Source organism: Hemicordylus capensis, chromosome 2 (genome assembly GCF_027244095.1).
Source record: "Hemicordylus capensis ecotype Gifberg chromosome 2, rHemCap1.1.pri, whole genome shotgun sequence".
NCBI classification, from domain to species: Eukaryota; Metazoa; Chordata; class Lepidosauria; order Squamata; family Cordylidae; genus Hemicordylus; species Hemicordylus capensis.
This window is the reverse complement of record NC_069658.1, coordinates 164,761,173-164,778,638: the sequence shown is the minus strand read 5'-3', so window position 1 is coordinate 164,778,638 and position 17,466 is coordinate 164,761,173. Positions and strand designations below refer to the sequence as shown.

Here is a 17,466-nt window from a genome sequence, read left to right as displayed (position 1 = left end):
AAAGTACTTATTGCGTGGGGTTGGAACATGGGAGATGATTTTGATCTGCTGGTTGTGGATGGGGTCACACTTCTCCAGGAGGAACAAGTACACAGTTTGGGAGTGCTTCTGGATCCAAACTTCTCGGGTGTTCCAGGTTAAGGTGGTGGCCAGACTTGATTACTGCAATGCACTCTATGTGGAGCTGCCTTTGTACATAGTCCAGAAACTGCAGTTGGTACAGAATGCCACAGCCAGGTTGGTCATCTTGGAGAGACCGTATTACCCCTGTGTTCAAAGAACACAGTCAACCAAGACACATCTGTTCATCCAGGCTTTTAGTTAGATTTACTATTTAACTATTTTTAACCTTGTTTTAAGTTTTAAATTGTTTTAATGTTTGATTTTTTTTAAAAAATTGTGTTTTTATTGTAAACTTCTCAGAGACGTAAGTTTTGGCCAGTATAGAAATTTGTCAAATAAAATAAAACAAACAAATAATAACTAGAGTCAAGGGTCTAGATAAGATAGAAAAGTGGTATATAAACATATATAGTAGCAAGATATTTACTTACTTACTTACTTATTTGATTGATTGATTTCTATACTGCCCATCCAAAAATGGCTCAGGGTGGTTTACACAGAGAAATAATAAATAAATAAGATGGAACCCTGTCCCCAAAGGGCTCACAGTCTAAAAAGAAACATAATTTGGACACCAGCAACAGTTACTGGAAGTACTGTGCTGGGGGTGGATATGGCCAGTTACACTCCTCCTGCTAAATAAAGAGAGAATATGCTTTCGAATATTCAGGGGTAAATACAGGAGGTCCTGGTGCTTTACATAAAGCATAGTTTGGTAGTTTGCATGTTTCTAACAAATCCGTTGATAACTTTTAACTTTAATAACCCTATTTGTTGGGATTCTATTTAAGTCTTAGTTCTAGATCTTTAATTTCTTTACAATATTTTTCACAATCAAGTTGTCTATGTTTGTTAACGTAAGAGGCTATATTGATAAAAAGGCATCTAATATCTAACATAGGCAGGCTGTACCTGCTTCCCAAATAGTTGTTATAGGTATTTCTTTTGTTAAATTAATGTTGTTTAAGGCCATTTATTTTTCTTTTACTTTTAAAGCAACTTAACGTTAAAGTACTGTATAAGTAATAAGTAAACAAATACTTCGACCACTGCACAATATCGAAAGTAACTCCCATTATATAAATTGGATAATGACCTGCATATATTGCACTTGCAGTATATATAATACATTCGTAACTAAGATGATTGAGACGTTTAAAAAACACACCCCTGTTCATGAATTCTGTGCGTGTCAATAATATGTAACCTCTTTCTTCTGAGAGGTGTAATCTCCATATATCCTTTAGCTGAAAATGGTTCATAGAAGACCTAAACAACGTAGAATATTATTTCCCCTGTTCATTCCTGATTCAGGACCTATCTAGAGAGGCTCTTTCAAACGTTAGTCTGAAGGCTTGCGAGACTTGTAAGCAGCGGGGCGAAAGGGGAGGAAGTCCCGCTCCTGGAGCGTCATTCCTCCCCGCGCGCCCCCGTCACTCACGGGTCCGACGGCGGGGCTTGTCTGAAGTAGGAAAAGCCCTCTCCGGGATGGTGGGCGGACCTGTGATTGGCTCAATGTACCCTCGCAATCAGGGATCCGCCAGCCATCCCGGAGAGGACTTGCCCCCTTTCAGACAACCTCCGTCGGACTCGGACCCGTGAGCGACGAGGCGGGGATGGGCGACAGGGCGGGGGCGGGACTTCCTCTCCCTTCGCCCCGCCGCTCACAGGGATGGTAAGCTTTCAGACGTCTGAAGGAGCCATAACAGAGTTCATATCGCTTGCTACAAGTAGTTGTCCTTCTACAGAGTTGATCCGTTTATGTTTAATTTTTAAAAAATTGCTTTGTTCTGTGAGTATATACTGTCCTAATCATCTGTTGCTCCCCACCAAAGGTTCCCTTTAACCCATTCTAGGTTATCTTGTAAGATATTTTCTATTTCATAACGAATTAGGTTTCTATACATAACTACACCGTCTGTTCAGTATTAGAATGCTAAAAATAATTACCCAGTTTGCACTGAGATGAACTCATCTTGGTAAGTTCAGTTCGTTTACATTTACCTCAATGAATTTAAGTTACAACTTCTATTTTAGTTAACAAATATATAAGAATTTAGTGTTATTAATATGTACTGTTTGTCTATGGCTGATAACCATGAACTTGATGGTATCAGTACTGTAGTTTAATACATTGTCCTCAGGGGTCTTTTATCTTACAAAATATTTTGTTGTATCACTAATTTTTATGGAACCCTCCAGTTGTATTTGACATTTTCATTTCTCAACCAATCAGTTAGAAAGCTTCCATCTACTTTTTTTCTAGGGTAAATAAAGGCATATCAGGAAAAATTAACTTATTTATCATCAATTTTTGGATTAAGGTCTTTATACATAGCATTTGGAATTAAGTTCTATGTTGTGTTTTCAAAAGTAACTATTACAGCTCTTCAACTACAATTTCTTTAACTATGGTTAATCGGGTGGCAGCGCTGCTTTCAACATATTTTTCCTATGGGACCTCAGTTCTGTTTGGTGGAGATCAGCAGCACTACTACAGATCTGAACATTACATTTTTGATCTGTGGAGTTCACTTCATCATCCATGACGTGTTTACAGGCTACTTCTTGGCATGATCACATGTGACCATAATGCATTTGATCTGGCTACTGAGATTCCATTCTAGAATTGGTACCACCAATTCATGTGGAATTATGGTGAGGCCCAATAGAGCTAGTATAAGTCTCACTAAGTCTCACTATGGAAGGAGAGCTGGTCTTGTGGTAGCAAGCAAGCATTAATAGTCCACTTTGTTAAGCAGGGTCCACCCTAGTTTGCATGTGAATGGGAGACTACATGTGAATACTGTAAGATATTCCCCTTAGGGGATGTGGACGCCAGGGGCATAGCAAGGTTGGAGTGGGCCCAGAGACAAGATTTTAAAATGGGCCCCCCTCACTGAAGCTCAGCTCATGAAGTAAAGAAATCTTAAATGATGCTGAATAGTGGTAACCAAATTTTTTTAAAGGCTTTGTAAATTAAAAGGTTTTGTAAATTGTGGACGATGCAAGTCATTTAATGGCACTAGAGAAGGACATGCTGTTCTGGTAGCTCCAGGTCTTAACACTCACATCAATTTCGGAGGATGAATACAACTGAAGGAAGCCCGGGCGGGTGCACTGCTGGGGGAGTCAGTCATGTGACCTGCCTCTGGGGGGGCCCCCAAGGCAGCGGGGCCCCAGACAACTGTCTTCCTTTGCCCGATTATAGTTACGCCCCTGGTGGACACTCTGGATAGAGCATCTGTGTGGTTGCATGCCTGCCTACAACCTTGGAGAAGCCGCTGCCAGTCTGTGTAGACAATACTGAGCTGGATGGACCAATGGTCTGACTCAGTATAAGGCAGCTTCCTATGTTCCTAAATCCACTGTCTGGATTTAGATACCCTAAAGTGGTGATTAGGTTCAAGAAAGGGAGATTAATTTCATGAACTGATTTGAACCAAGCAGCTAAAACTAAGGGAGAAAGGAACATAAATCCTGAATCAAGCTAGCTCTGAGTACTAGTCAGTCTCCATAATATGCAAGGTGAATAGTAGTTACAGAATTTGTTCTGCTTTGTTGGTGTTGGCCCAGAACATTTTGCTGCCTTGAAGTAGAGCAACAAATTGCATCACCCCTCCATTGCCACCTCCCCAGCCCTTATTAAAATCACACATTCAGTTAGAACATAAGAACAGCCCTGCTGGATCAGGCCCAAGACTCATCTAGTCCAGCATCCTGTTTCGCACAGTGGCCCACCAGATGCCGCTGGAAGCCATAGGCAGGAGTTGAGGGTGTGCCCTCTCTCCTGCCATTACTCCCCAGCAACTGGTACTCAGAGCAGGGGCGTAACAATAGGGGGGTAGGGGGGCACGTGCCCCGGGCGCTAGCCCGGCGGGCCACGTGGGGGGCGCCAAAAAGTGGCTTCCCCCGCCCCCCCGGATCACCCGCCGAGTGTGGCGGCAGGCGTGCGGCGGCGGGTCACCCGCGGCCCACTGAGCACTCCGTCCTCGGCGGGTGATCCGCCGCCGCTCGGGCCGCGCTACAGCCCATCGCCACCACGCCAACCACCAGCCAGCCACCGCCGCATTCAGCGGGCCGCGGGCGACCCGCCCCCGCCGCCCGCCCCCGCCAAATCGCCGCCGCACACCCGCCGCCACACTCGGCGGGTGACCCGCCGCCGCACGCCACCGCCGAATCGCCGCCACCGCCGGCGATCTGCCGTCTGGGGGGCGCCGCCATGCCCTCACAGGTATGTGGGGGCCGGGGGCCGGGGGCGCGCCATTTCAGGGCCAGCTTGCCCTGGGCACCATTTCCCCCCGATACGCCACTGACTCAGAGGCATCCTGCCTTCTTTCAGATAGCTCCTCTTTCCTTCCCTTTTGATTGGGGAGAGGAAAGGCACTTTGCCTGCCTTCCTTCCTCTGCAGGCCATCCATGAGGTGATGCTGGATGGGCTTCTCTACTGCCCTGAGAAATGGCCCGTTCTACCACCTGAACTTAGCCTGCTTCATGGTAGGGCCAGCCCTGGCCTTACTCCCACTAGAGAGCATCCAGACTAGTCTTGCACTAGCACAAATGCTGTTGTGCGAGCGTAGGGACTGTGCAGACACTGAGAAGGTTGGATTTGAATGTATTATATGTATATGTATTAGTATTTGTATATATTACTAAGTGACTCAGAGCAGCCCCTCAGCAGAAGCTGGGCTGGCAAACATATAGGAGTGTAGGTAGGTGAGAGGGGCCTGTGTTCACCTCTCTCTCTGGTGATCCCTCAGAGTGAGGGAGATAATGAAGAAAATAGGGAGAGGTGGAGCTGGGGGCCCCTCAGAAGCTGGGGGACCGGGTTGGACTCTTTTGCTCAATTATAGCTACACCCCTGCAAACATAGCAGTCCTATTCTAATGATATTCTAATAACTTTATCATTTGAATAATTGCTATCTAGCTATGTAAATAATTAATAATATGTTGCTGTTTATTTAGTACACCTTGGATCCTGAAAGTCATGAATACAAGAATACGGATGTTAGTTGAGGATGTTGCTCAAACAAAGTAACCTCTGTTCCAAACTAGTTCTTGTGCTAGTAGTTGTACAAAAATGTGCTTGAATTGGAACATATTGTTCCAATTGTTGCACAACATGTTGCTCTAGCTTTTTCACAAGTTTCATATATTCATATATATGAGCCAGCATGGTGTAGTGGTTAGAGTGCTGGACTAGGACCGGGGAGACCCAAGTTCAAATCTCCATTCAGCCATGAAACTAGCTGGGTGACTCTGGGCCAGTCACTTCTCTCTCAGGCGAACCTACTTCACAGGGTTGTTGTGAGGAGAAACTCAAGTATGTAGTACACCGCTCTGGGCTCCTTGGAGGAAGAGCAGGATATAAATGTAAAAATAAATAAATAAAATATACTGTATGTCTCAGAACATGTTTCTCTTTTGCTAGCAGCCAGCCAGCACAGCCAACACAAAAAGCCTTTCTTTCCTTCTCTTTGTGAGAGCAGCACTGAGATGCACAGGTGTCACTGCCACTGAGGGAGACTAGCAAAGTGAGAAAGACACCTTAGGCCTCATCTCATCTCACTTCCTCTTTCTAGTCTATAATCCCAACCCAACCCAACCCTTGCTTGCATCATAGCATGGTGGCCTTCTCTCATACCATGATGCAAGGGCGTGCATGTTCATAAATAATGGGCTGAAGTGAAGCAAAAGGCATTGGTCAAGTTCAGTTACGAGCATCTCCTTAGCTCCTATCTCACCTATAGCAGTGGTTTTCAAACTGCATTTGGAGGAATCCTAGATTATGATTATTTTTTAAGTTGATCAAGGATTTATCAGTAAGAAGATAAATGGGAATGGATGATGTGCACTATAAGTTGTGCCCATTAATAAACACTGCCTACCAAGTTCAGCTGCACCCAGCAATGTGAACAGAACATATTGGGATACACACACACACACACACACACACACACACACACACACACACACACACTGCTGTATCCACTGAGGGGTAGAAAGCCAGTGGTAATGCTGCATGTAGCTCAGAGTGGAAGAGCAATCTCTGGGTAGCGCCAATAGTCTCCAGTATGGAAACCACCAGTGGTCTTTGGTGGGAGAATAGAGACAAACTCGTGTGTTCCTATTTTTCATATGTGAAATTAGGAGGCATGTACTCATAATGTTCTATATTACTATAGCTTAACCTCTGAATAATTTTGTTTTTATATGACAAGAAGGATGGCATCACATTCACATTCAGTAAGGCTACCAGCCAATTTTTTTGAGGCATTTAAAGGCATCATTTGTTTGTTTGTTTATTTATTTATTTAGCATATTTTTATACCGCCCAAAACTTACGTCTCTTGGCAGTTTACAACAAAATAAAAATATTAAAACATTAGTTAAAAACAAAAACAAGAAATTTAAAATATGACAATTTAAATTTTTTTAAACAATATTCTAAAACTACATTAAAAACAATCAAAACAGTATCAGTTAAAAGCCTGGGTGAAAAGGTGGGTCTTTAAAGACTTTTTAAAAATTGTCAGAGATGGGGAGGCTCTTATTTCAATAGGGAGCGCATTCCAAAGTTTAGGCTTCCTGCAGTGCTAAAGCAGGTGACTACCACATTTTAGCTTTTGCACAATACTTCTGCAAGTCCTCTTTTAAAGGCATGGGTGCAATATCGCCATCTGTGTGTAGATGGGGGAATGGGAGGAAGCCAAGGAGGAAGCCTTGCTGTTGTTCCCACCTCCCTTTTAAAGTCTTGGGTGGTACTGTTCAGGAGAGGAGTTAAAATGATAGTTACACGTTCCCACGTAGGTGAGAAATTCCAAGGACAGCACTACCTGGGTTTGGCTTCCTCTGGAGGAGGGATCACTGAAGCTTTTGGGAAATTATTTACAGATATGCAAATAGAGCATCAGTATTTACAGATATGCAAACTGAGCATCAGTTGGAGGCAAGAAGCATGTGCACTCCTACAAAGCAGCAGATGAGCTGCTTCACATCAGATCTCCAAAGAGAGGCCCTGCATGCCTCCCAAGGTGCCTCAACTTGCAGCTTTCCCTCTGAGCAGGTTCAGATGACATAAGGGCAGGTAAGGTGGCGAAAACCGCTGGCTCCTGCTGAGCATATGCTCCCACTGCCATCAAGAACCACTGGCTCCTGCTGAGCATGTGCTCCCACTGCTATCCACAAGTGCTGTACATCTCATGTTGTCCAAATCTGGAAATTTTGGCTTCCCAAGCATCACTCCCCCGCCACATGACATCTGCTGCCCAGCTTCAAGTCATGTTTACAGACGCCAGGTGGCAAAGGGAAGTGCTGCTCAAGAACCTGTCATTTCTGGGTTCAGACAACATGAGCTGTGCTGCACTTGTGGCTGGCAGCAGGATTGTGTGTTCCCTGGGAACTGGATATTCCCATCACCTTACCTGCCGTCTTGTCATCTGTATCTACCCTCTGTAGCTCTGTCTCTTTGTTCACATGAGACACACATACGCACCACCCTTTGCATCAGCCTCACCCCCTTAGTTTGAATGTCACTTATTGCAAGCTGTGATAGCTTTCCACATTCCAGCCCAATCTCTGTACCCAAAGACTCCCATTAAGAAACATCTACCAAGCATCCTGGACTGTTAGCCAGGAATCTGCATAACAAAAGAAATGGCTGGTCAGGAGCCTATAGCATTCTACTGATTAAAGCTTATTTTGCAGTCTTAATAATTAGCTAAAGCTTTAGGTGCTTCACCAGGGAATGGATTTTAGCAAAATAAGGACACACTGATTTATATTCTCATGGGTGTTTTGATTCTGGTATGTTACTATAAAGAGAGCATTAGAGGTGTCCTTTCCTCGTAACCATGAGTGACAGCTTTGTTTATTATGTTGTAAGTGCTCTTATGCTTCCCTTCCCTATCTCAAAAAGGTACCTAATTCAAGGTGTTGGTAATATGCATATTAATTTCAGTGTAATCATGAAATGGTTAAAACGGGAGATGATTAATCAACTAAAATCTTTAATTGGTTGACAGCCCAGAAAAGACTTCTGTTAATCCACTTTAAAAAAACCCAAAAAATATGATGAGCATTCCTGTGTCTAAGGCAAGTACACATTATCCTAATAATAATAATAGAAGTAGTAGTAGTAATAGATCAAAACACAGAGAGTGAGACATGGGGAAAGTTGCATCACTCATCACTATTTATTTTTAAAAAGTATAGAATGAGCCCTCAAGCAGCCACTCATAATAAACAATATCCAGTAGCTGTGACATTTGCACAACGACATTCCATACAGCAGTCATATTCATAATGAAGGTGCGATCTCACACAAATATGACATTTCGTAGGTACACTATGTATGTGCTTTCCAGATGTTCATTTTATATGTGCCATTGTTATTCAGTTGTTGCAAGGGGATTCAGACATCTGTTCCCCCACAAAGTAGCACTTCTGTTGCAAAGAAATTGCATTTCCCTCCACTGTGCAATATTTGTTGCTGAGAAAATGCAGTCACTGGTCCTGTGCAGATCCACTCATGTATTTTAAAAACATGGACAAAAGACATAACTGGTGAATGGGGACCCCCTCAAACACATTCTGCAAATATTATTTCCTCCTTTAGCCCTAGGCTGTGCCCTCTTCCTCCCCAGTGCTGGAGCATGTTACCTCCTATCGGGGCTGGCCCTAGGGATTTTGGTGCCCTAAGCAGCAGGGAAATGCTTGACTAACAAGCAGAAGGTTGCCGGTTCGAATCCCCACGGGTACTAAGTCGGGCAGCAGCGTATAGGAAGATGCTGAAAGGCATAATCTCATACTGTGTGGGAGGAGGTAATGGTAAATTCCCTCCTGTATTCTACCAAAAGAAAATCACAGGGCTCTGTGGGCGCCAGGAGCTGAAATCAACTTGACGGCACACTTTACCTTTTAGCAAAATTTGACTTTGGTGCTCCCCAGTCGAAAAGTGTGGAACTCCGGCTTTAAACTGAAACACGCAGGCTGCTTGTTTGTGGGGCTGAATGACCAGCCCATGCAGATGACCAGCAAATGACTAGCTTATGTTGGTTTGGGGAGACAGTAAGAGAGAGAGAAAAGTTGAGGAGCTCAAAGTTTGCCCAACGCCCACCCGTCCTCTTTGCCACTGCCTCCCTCCCCTCAGCAGTGCAGGTCCTGCGATCTTCAGGGCCAGCCAAATGCCCTTTCTCCCTGAAAGGCAGCTTTTAATGGCGCTGTGAGGAGCTTCTCTGCGAGAAACTTCCGTCCATTGTACATACAATTTATTTGCTGTTTGGGTCTGGGCACTTGAAAAACCAAGATGGAAGCTCCCACCTGAGTAGCCGCAGCAGGAACTGAGTGGAGCGAGTGAGTCAGGGAGCAGGTGGGAGCAGAGAGTGCTGAGGGGTGGGAGGAGGAGGAAAGCAAACCAGAGAGCAGCTAGGAGGTGGGCCTTGCTCACTTGACTTCTGCCCAGGGAACTTCCTTTGGTGCAGAACTGGTGTCCTAGGTGACCGGCGAGTCTGCCTAGTGGACAGCCAGCCCTGCCTCCTGTGCACAAAATGAGGTGGGAGGCAGGTGGAAAGCAGAAGACCGGCTAATCCTTCCACAGAGACGCTTGCCCCATTGCAGCAAGACTGCTCTTTCCATTGCATGGAGGGTGAACTGCAAACAGCTGTGAGGCTGTCCTCTGGCAGCAAGATGGGTGTGGGCAACATTACATACCACTAGCACCAGGTTAGACTTTATGTCTCCCTAAGCATAAAAGAGCCACTCTTTCATTGCACCCCCAAAATCCAGGGAGCTCAATTATAGAAACAGTTAATCGAGTGTATGTATTTTACTTGAATGTAACACTTTTATCTATCTATGTGGTCGCTAAGAGTCGACACCGACTTGACGGCATTTAATCAATCAATCAATCACACTTTTTGAACTGCATTGCAAGGTAGTACACCATATCATGGAGACCCCAGTCTCCTTAATCTGGCTCTGCATCTACCTCACTGGAGCTACCTACTGTGTGGTGTTTTTTTTAAATTCGTATGTTTTTATCCTAGAGGTATTGACAGTACATCTAATTGTCAAAAGCTGAAGGTGTTTCCAATTGATTCTAGGTACAGATGTTTGGAGAGAGAATTCCATCACCCTATGTTTAAAAGAGAGAGAGAGAGACTATGAACATGTAGCCTGACCATTTTAGGTGTATCTTTTTTTCTCCTGGCCCTTCTTCTGCTGCTTTCAGAGCAGCCTGACACGTAGAAATTAAACAAGTACATTCCTGTCCCCCACCCCCATATATTTAATCATGCTTAGTTTCTCCGTGGTGGGCTGCCGTTAAAAGCACAAGTTCAGGGCAAATTTTTTTTTAAAAAATGGTAGCATGATTCATTTGATTAACACAGCTTCATGGCAACGATATGAAATAAGATGCAATTAGAAATCAGGTATCTGTATGTCTGCAAGCATCTTGTCCTCTTTCCATTCCCACCAGTCCCTTCGTCTGCCCCTTGTGCAAGAGGCACATGCTGTGCTTCCCTGAACAAACCTCCTGGGCAGCCTCACCCAGCAGACCGGGGCACATCCCATAATACCTCCCACAGGAGACATTCCCTAGCAACTGTCCCCACCCCCACCCTGCAGAGCAGCCATCTCATAATAGTATGCCTGCTTTACTGGTTCTGACAGTTGAAACAGAGATTAAGCCGGGGGGGGGGGGCAGTGGGGGAGCGTTTGGGCTGGTGGCAGAAACAGGCGGTTGGTGATAAAGGGGAGGAGGCAGGATGGTGCTGGGCTGGCTGAAGGGGGTGGGTAGCTGCTTGGACAGAGTCCCAACAGACACAGCCAGACACGCCGTCTGTGTGCCGACATCCCATAATGATCCATTCCCCTCCCGCTTGTCCACAACATCCCGTAGTAATTCAGAGAGGCCAGCCACATCCCATAATGTTCTCCCCCAGTCACGTGTGCTGATTGAAACGCTGAGATATCCCATAATACTCACCGAGCACTCAGATTTACAACACCCCACCTCCCTCTCCTTGCCTCGCCATCCCATAATAGTCCTGGCCTCTCATGGGGCACCATCCCATAATACTCCCGCCAGCTGCAGCAGCCACCACATCCCACAATGCTCTCCACCACCCACCTTTCCTCCACCCCCCTCCCTCGGCTCCAAAATAAATCTCTGGTCACATAAGGCCTTGCTACTGTTCCATCCCATAATATCCATTTGCTTTCCTTCTCTGTCACAGAAAGCCTTGCCAGCCCATAATACTGCCAGAGGCCTGACCCCGTGGGCCAAACCCCAGCCAGCTAAGCCAGCTTTCCTGTGGCTGGGCCTGTGCTTGCTGCTTCCAGTGAGTGTGAAATTTTGGTCACAGGCTGGGCTTGCTGGGATTCCACTTTCCACCTTTTAAAGTCTCCTCTTGCTGCTTCCCTTTGCAGGTTGAAATGTCAGCTTTGGTCTGTTTAATCTGCCTCTTTCTTCCTGTTTTTAGCCACTGATTTTTAAAAATGTTTTATTTTATAATACCCATCTCATCTATATTTTCACCTCATCAGTTTTCTTCCCTATCTCTGAGCCAAATACAGAGCTCCAGTTTGAGTTATTGCCATGCAAGTCAGAGTGGACAAATATTAAGCAAGCAACTCCAACGTTGGTCCCAGTAATTGCCTTTTGTCACCATAGACATTTTGACTTTTGTCTGATTTTCAGACCTAACTACTATCTTTGTAGCTTCAAGGCTAGAATTCTGTAATGTGCTATGCAAGGGCTGCTCTTGAGCCCGACCCTGAGCTGGTGCAACTCTGAGGCTCCCTTGCCCCCTAGTATGGGTGAGCCACAGAAAGCACATTAAATCAGTGCTCCAAAATCAGGGCTCTCCTCAGGGGCGTAACTACCATTAGGCAAGGGGAGGCAGTCGTCTTGGGGCCCCACTGCCTTGAGGGGGCCCCCAGAGGCACATCACATGACTCCCCACCCACCCATGTTTCACCCCCTATGAATTATGTTGAGTCTCTTGGAGATCGGCAGGAGCAGAGAGTAAAAAAACTAGAGTCAATGTGTACTAGATTTTCACCGTATTCATAATGCGGATGTGAGTGTGAGTGCACTATATATTGTGAAGTGTGTTTGTGTGTGTATATCAGCGAGGGGCCCATTTTAAAATCTTGTCTCTGGGCCCCCTCCAACCTTGCTACGCCCCTGGCTCTCCTTATTTTCTTTTGGGAACAATTCAAGGTGCAACTTTTAGTTTGTAAAGCCCTAAACAGCATGGGCCCAGTGTACTTTGGAAACTTCCCTCTCCCTGACTTTCCATTACAGTTTTTAAGACCAGCCAAGAACCCCCTCTTGCCTGGGCTACGTTTTTTCTATAGGGCCATTTACAAGAGAGCCCTTAGTGGGAACGGACCCACAGCTATGCAACCCCCTTCCTGTGGAGACTCGCCAAAGTCAGAGCATTGGCTTGGTTCTTAATGACTGGTGTGAGGCAGTTTGAATTCTAATGTTGCATTTTCATGTTTTAATTTTACATATGGGTTTTAAATCAACATTTTATGTTTATGTTACCACCTGCCCTGAACTCTTGAGATCAGGCAGGCCAGAAATCCAGCTGTGTTATTATACGATACGATACGATAAGTCTTTATTGTCATTGTCCTGTACAGAACAACGAGATTGAAAGAATCTACAACAACCTCTACAGGACCTAACAAGAAATAGCTAAATATATCCCAGTATCCCCCCCCCCCCCCCCGCCATATACCCATTGCTCTAAAAAGAAACACTGTACTCTTATAAAGAGTATAATCTGCAAAAAGAAAAAGGGACAATGAGAAGGAAATTCAATTGTAAGAAAATAAATACAACAAGGGGCAATGCTTTGGGTCTAGTCTTTTTGATTGCAGCCTGTATTATCTTCTGTCTGAAAAATGATTTGATGTTTCCCTGCTTTCATGGTTGGTGTTTGTAACTCTCCTTATAATCCTTACATTCTTTGGTTTGTTTTCTTCTATTGATATGCCCCTTGCAGATGCAAATGTATTTGTTAAACAATGAAGAAATAAATGATCTCTAGGAACCTTTCCATATAATGCTATAGTTATGTTGATTTAGTCCCCCTGGGACTACTGCAGTGACATTGGTCAGTTCTTTTGTCACTGGGCATCAGGGCATTTTCCTAATGTGGAATTAAGCAGAGTAAAGTAGGGTGAGTTATGAGTTATGAGGTGAGTTATGAGGTAATATATACCTGAACCAAATGGCTCAGTGGGGAAATGACTTGATTATCAAGCCAGAGGTTGCAGGTTTGAATCCCCACTGGTGCAGTGCTATGCACCAGTGGGGAAGATGCTGAAAGGCACCACCTCATACTAAGCGGGAGGAGGCAATGGTAAACCCCTCCTGTATTCTATCAAAGACAACCACAGGGCTCTGTGGTCGCCTGGAGTTGACACTGACTTGACAACACACTTTTATGCTGCATATAAGTGCAATAAAGATAATTTGAAGAAACCTGGGGCTGTTCACATAGGGCTGCTTTAATAGGGTTTCTGTCAGTTCTTTCCAATTTTTTTCTGTGCACTGTTCATACTGTGCACTGTTCAAGTCTGTGTAAGGTATACCACTCCCAGAGTGATACACTGGGAGTGTACGACTCCCAGTGGTACTTTATGGTGAACATAAGAACATGTCGGCTTTTCTTAAAGCATCACTTTTTGCTATTTTTACATTTGCTTGGTAATCTTGCGCAACATCATATGCACCCATGTGGGTGAGGGTGCATACTAGGGATGTGCATGGAACCATGGAGGTGCGGTCCGGCGCCAGCGGGGGTCTCCCTTTAAGGGTGGGGGGGTTGCACTTACCCCTCCTGCCGCTTTCCCCCCGCCGGCGCTCTGTTTTTGAGAAACGTTTTGGGGGCGGCAGCATTCCTCCCTTCTGCCCCTGCCCTCGTTGTCCGGAAATATCAGAAGTAGCGATTGCATGTGCACCTGCTGCACGCCCGCCGCACACATCACACATTGCGTGTGCACATCATGCATGCAGCGTGCGCATGCCACATGTGGCGCGGGCAGTGGCGGCCACACACGTGATCACTACTCCCAGTATTTTCAGACAACAACGGGGGCAGGGGCGGCAGGGAGGAGCGCTGCCGCCGCAAAAACCTTTTGCAAAAACGGAGCGCCGGCGAGGGAAAAGCGGCGGGAGGGGTATGTGCAACACACACACGCCCCCCCCCAGCGCCGGACCACCAGACCGGCCAACATTCAAACCGGTTCGGAGGCCTCTATAATGGCCTCCGGACCAGTCCATGCACATCCCTAGTGTATACTTCTGCAAGATCATTAAGCAAATGTGAACAAAGAACAAAGTGAGGCTTTAAGAAAAGGCGCTCTATCAGCATGGCCTCTCCATTCATCTCAGAAGAAACATCAGTGTATATTGGATATACTGAATTATCCCAAAAAGCTGCTATTAAAAAATTGGAACTTTTTAGCCTGGACATAATGCGGGCTAAGCTTCAATGAGCAAGGAAAAACCAGAAATGTATGGAGTGCTCCCTGATATCTCACATGGATGTCAACGTAAATCCACCCGGTCTGCATGCACACCTGCCCTTCTCGTGATGAAGCAAAAGTAAAATCACTGTCTGGGAGCAGCCCAGGTCCTTAGATCCACTACTGTTACAGTCACTTGCTCTTCTGGGCGGTAGGGATGTGTGAACAGGTTTGATGTCGAACAGGATCAACATCAAGCCAGTTTGCTTTGGTGGTTTGATATCGAACCAACCCACCCACCCACCCCAAAAAACCTGGTTCACTTTTGGAATAGAATCCCCTCCCCAGTCATTCGGGGGTGGAGGTTCATGGTTTTTTAATTAAAAAAAAAAAAACTTAGAAAAATTAAATTGTACTTACTGCCACCCGTCTGGGGGCTTAGATTCGGCCACGGGTGTGTGTGTGCGAGCCTCTAGAAGTCCCCTTCCCCACCCGCCGGCCTCCATTTATGTCCAAATCTCTTGGTTTGTGCTGTCTTCAGCCTGTTCCAGGCCTGCTCTCTGTTGTGGAAGCCATTTTGGAAGCCGCCGCGCATGCTCAATTGGCCTCTGCGTGGCCAGGTCATGACCCGGGCCAGGCAGAGGCCTATTGGGCATGCATGGCAGCCTCCAAAATGACTGTCGAAATGGAGAGCAGGCCTGGAATGGGCTGAAGACTGCCCTAACTGGGTAATCTGGAATATAGAGGTCGGTGGCGGGGAGGGGGAACTTCTGGAGACACCCCCCACAGCTGAATCGAAGCCCCTGGACCGGGTGGCAGTGAGTAAAATTTAATTTTAAAAAGTTTTTTTAAACTTTTCCGGACTCGAACCAAACCGGGCAACCCAGTTTTGTGCACACCCCTACTGGGCAGCTGCCAAAGTGCCAGGATTGAGAGGAAGAAAATTAACAAACAGTAAAAAACATGCCTACAATCACCAAGAACTACCTCCTAAATACCCTTCCTTGATACTGCCTTCTGGCTCTTTTACAGTCAGTAGGGGGCAGTGTGGCCCATGCACTTATCCCATGATGCTTATGGCTTCTTATTTAGGGCATAACTGGACAAGATGATGGGGAATTAATGACTGGATCTCCTTCCCCCACCTTCCTAATACTAACATTGTTGTAATGTTTCAACTTTTTCCTATTGTTTATTTTAACCAATGTTTCAATTTGTCTGTTATCATTATTTGTTTTAACTTTTTTGTTATTTTTTGTTGTAAACCGCCCAGAGATGTAAGTTTTGGGTGGTATAAAAATATGTTAAATAAAATAAAATAAAATAAGTAAGTAAGTCCAGGGTGAGAAACGGTGGCACTGGGGAAGCAGTTTTAAGCCCTTTTGTGTACTGTTTTCCCTATCTAAATTCCAGACCCAGTTGCTCTTTTGCCCCATGGAAGAAAACATACATGTGATGCTTAAATGTTTCCCCCTGTAAGGCAAAAAGCAGCTTTGTGTGAGTGTGGGGCAACTCTGATTTGGAAATGGCATGAGGCAACGGGTTAAAAAACCTTATCCCAGGGGCGTAGCAAGGTTGTAGTGGGCCCAGAGACAAGATTTTAAAATGGGCCCCCACCTCAATGAAGCTCAGCTCATGAAGTAAAGAAATCATAAACGAGGCTGAATCATGGTAACAAAAAGCATAGTAAAAATTATCCTCTATAATAAAACACTTGGTGTCCGTCCGTGGACGGACACCAAGCGTGTGTCCGTGCCTCCCTGGACTGTTCTGAGCATGCGCAGAGCGCATGCTCAGAACAGTCCGAGGAAGACACGACCGCCAACACCCGGAGGCCATGATGAGCCGCGGCGACAAGGCCATGATGAGCCGCGGCGACAAGGCAGAGAGCCCGGGCAGCGGAGGGCCTGGCCACAGCCGCGGGCGGCGGCGGTGGGTGGCGGGCCCGCCGGAGCCACGGGCCGCGTCGGCGGTGGGTGGCGGGCCCGCCGGAGCCGTGGGTGGCTGGCCCGGCCAGAGACGCGGGCCGCGATGGGTGGCGGGAAGGGGAATGGCGGCGGGGTCCAGACCGGCCCAGGGACACGGAGGCCGGGCCCGGGGGCGAGTGGAGGCCGCTGCCGCCGCCGTTGCCGCCGAAGTCACACCCTCCCTCCCTCCCAACTTTCGAAACCACCTTAACCCCGGCCCGTGACAGTGAAGGAAAGACAGACCTCAACTGAAGAGGGAGAGAGGAGCTCGCAAGCAGTGCTCCTCCCTCTGCAAAGGCTCTGCCCGAACTGGCGCTTTAGGCGGGAAGGACGCAAGAGGCGTCCTTCCCGCCTAAAGCGCCAGTTCGGGAAGAGCCTTTGCAGAGGGAGGAGCACTGCTTGCGAGCTCCTCTCTCCCTCTTCAGTTGAGGTCTGTCTTTCCTTCACTGTCACGGGCCGGGGTACGGTGGTTTCGAAAGTTGGGAGGGAGGGAGGGAGGGAGGGTGCGACTTCGGCGGCAACAGCGGCGGCAGTATTAAAAAAAAACAAACCAATAAAGGAGAGAGGAAAAGGCTAGGGCCCGTTATTATAACGGGCTTCAAAATACTAGTACTGTATATATATAAAACCTATGTGCCGCAATAGAACATCATCCTAAATTGTTTTTCACAAGGTTTTGTAAATTGTGGACAATGGAAGTCATTTAATGGTACTAGAGAAAGACATGCTTGTCTGGTAGCTCCAGATCTTAATGCTCACATCAATTTCGGAGGATGAATACAACTGAAGGAAGCCCAGGTGGTTATGCGGCTGGGGGAGTCAATCATGTGACTTGCTTGGGGGGGGGCAAGGCAGTGGGCCCCCAGACAACTGTCTCTCCTTGC

The 17,466-nt window shown here is 46.3% G+C and overlaps 1 protein-coding gene across 3 annotated transcripts in view; it reads left to right on the top strand.

Annotated features, from left to right (window-relative positions):
* Positions 1 to 1,778: 1,778 nt before the first annotated feature.
* Positions 1,779 to 17,466, top strand: part of LOC128347344 (protein Wnt-4-like) — a 52,924-nt gene continuing 37,236 nt past the window's right edge. Inside the window, exon 1 of one of the 3 annotated variants that reach the window (XM_053301829.1) lies at positions 1,779 to 1,915. The gene's annotated coding sequence lies outside the window, so the exon portion shown is untranslated. Of the gene's footprint in view, positions 2,103 to 16,957; positions 17,013 to 17,466 lie in introns of those variants that run through there. The other 2 variants (XM_053301827.1, XM_053301828.1) reach the window with 2 other exon arrangements.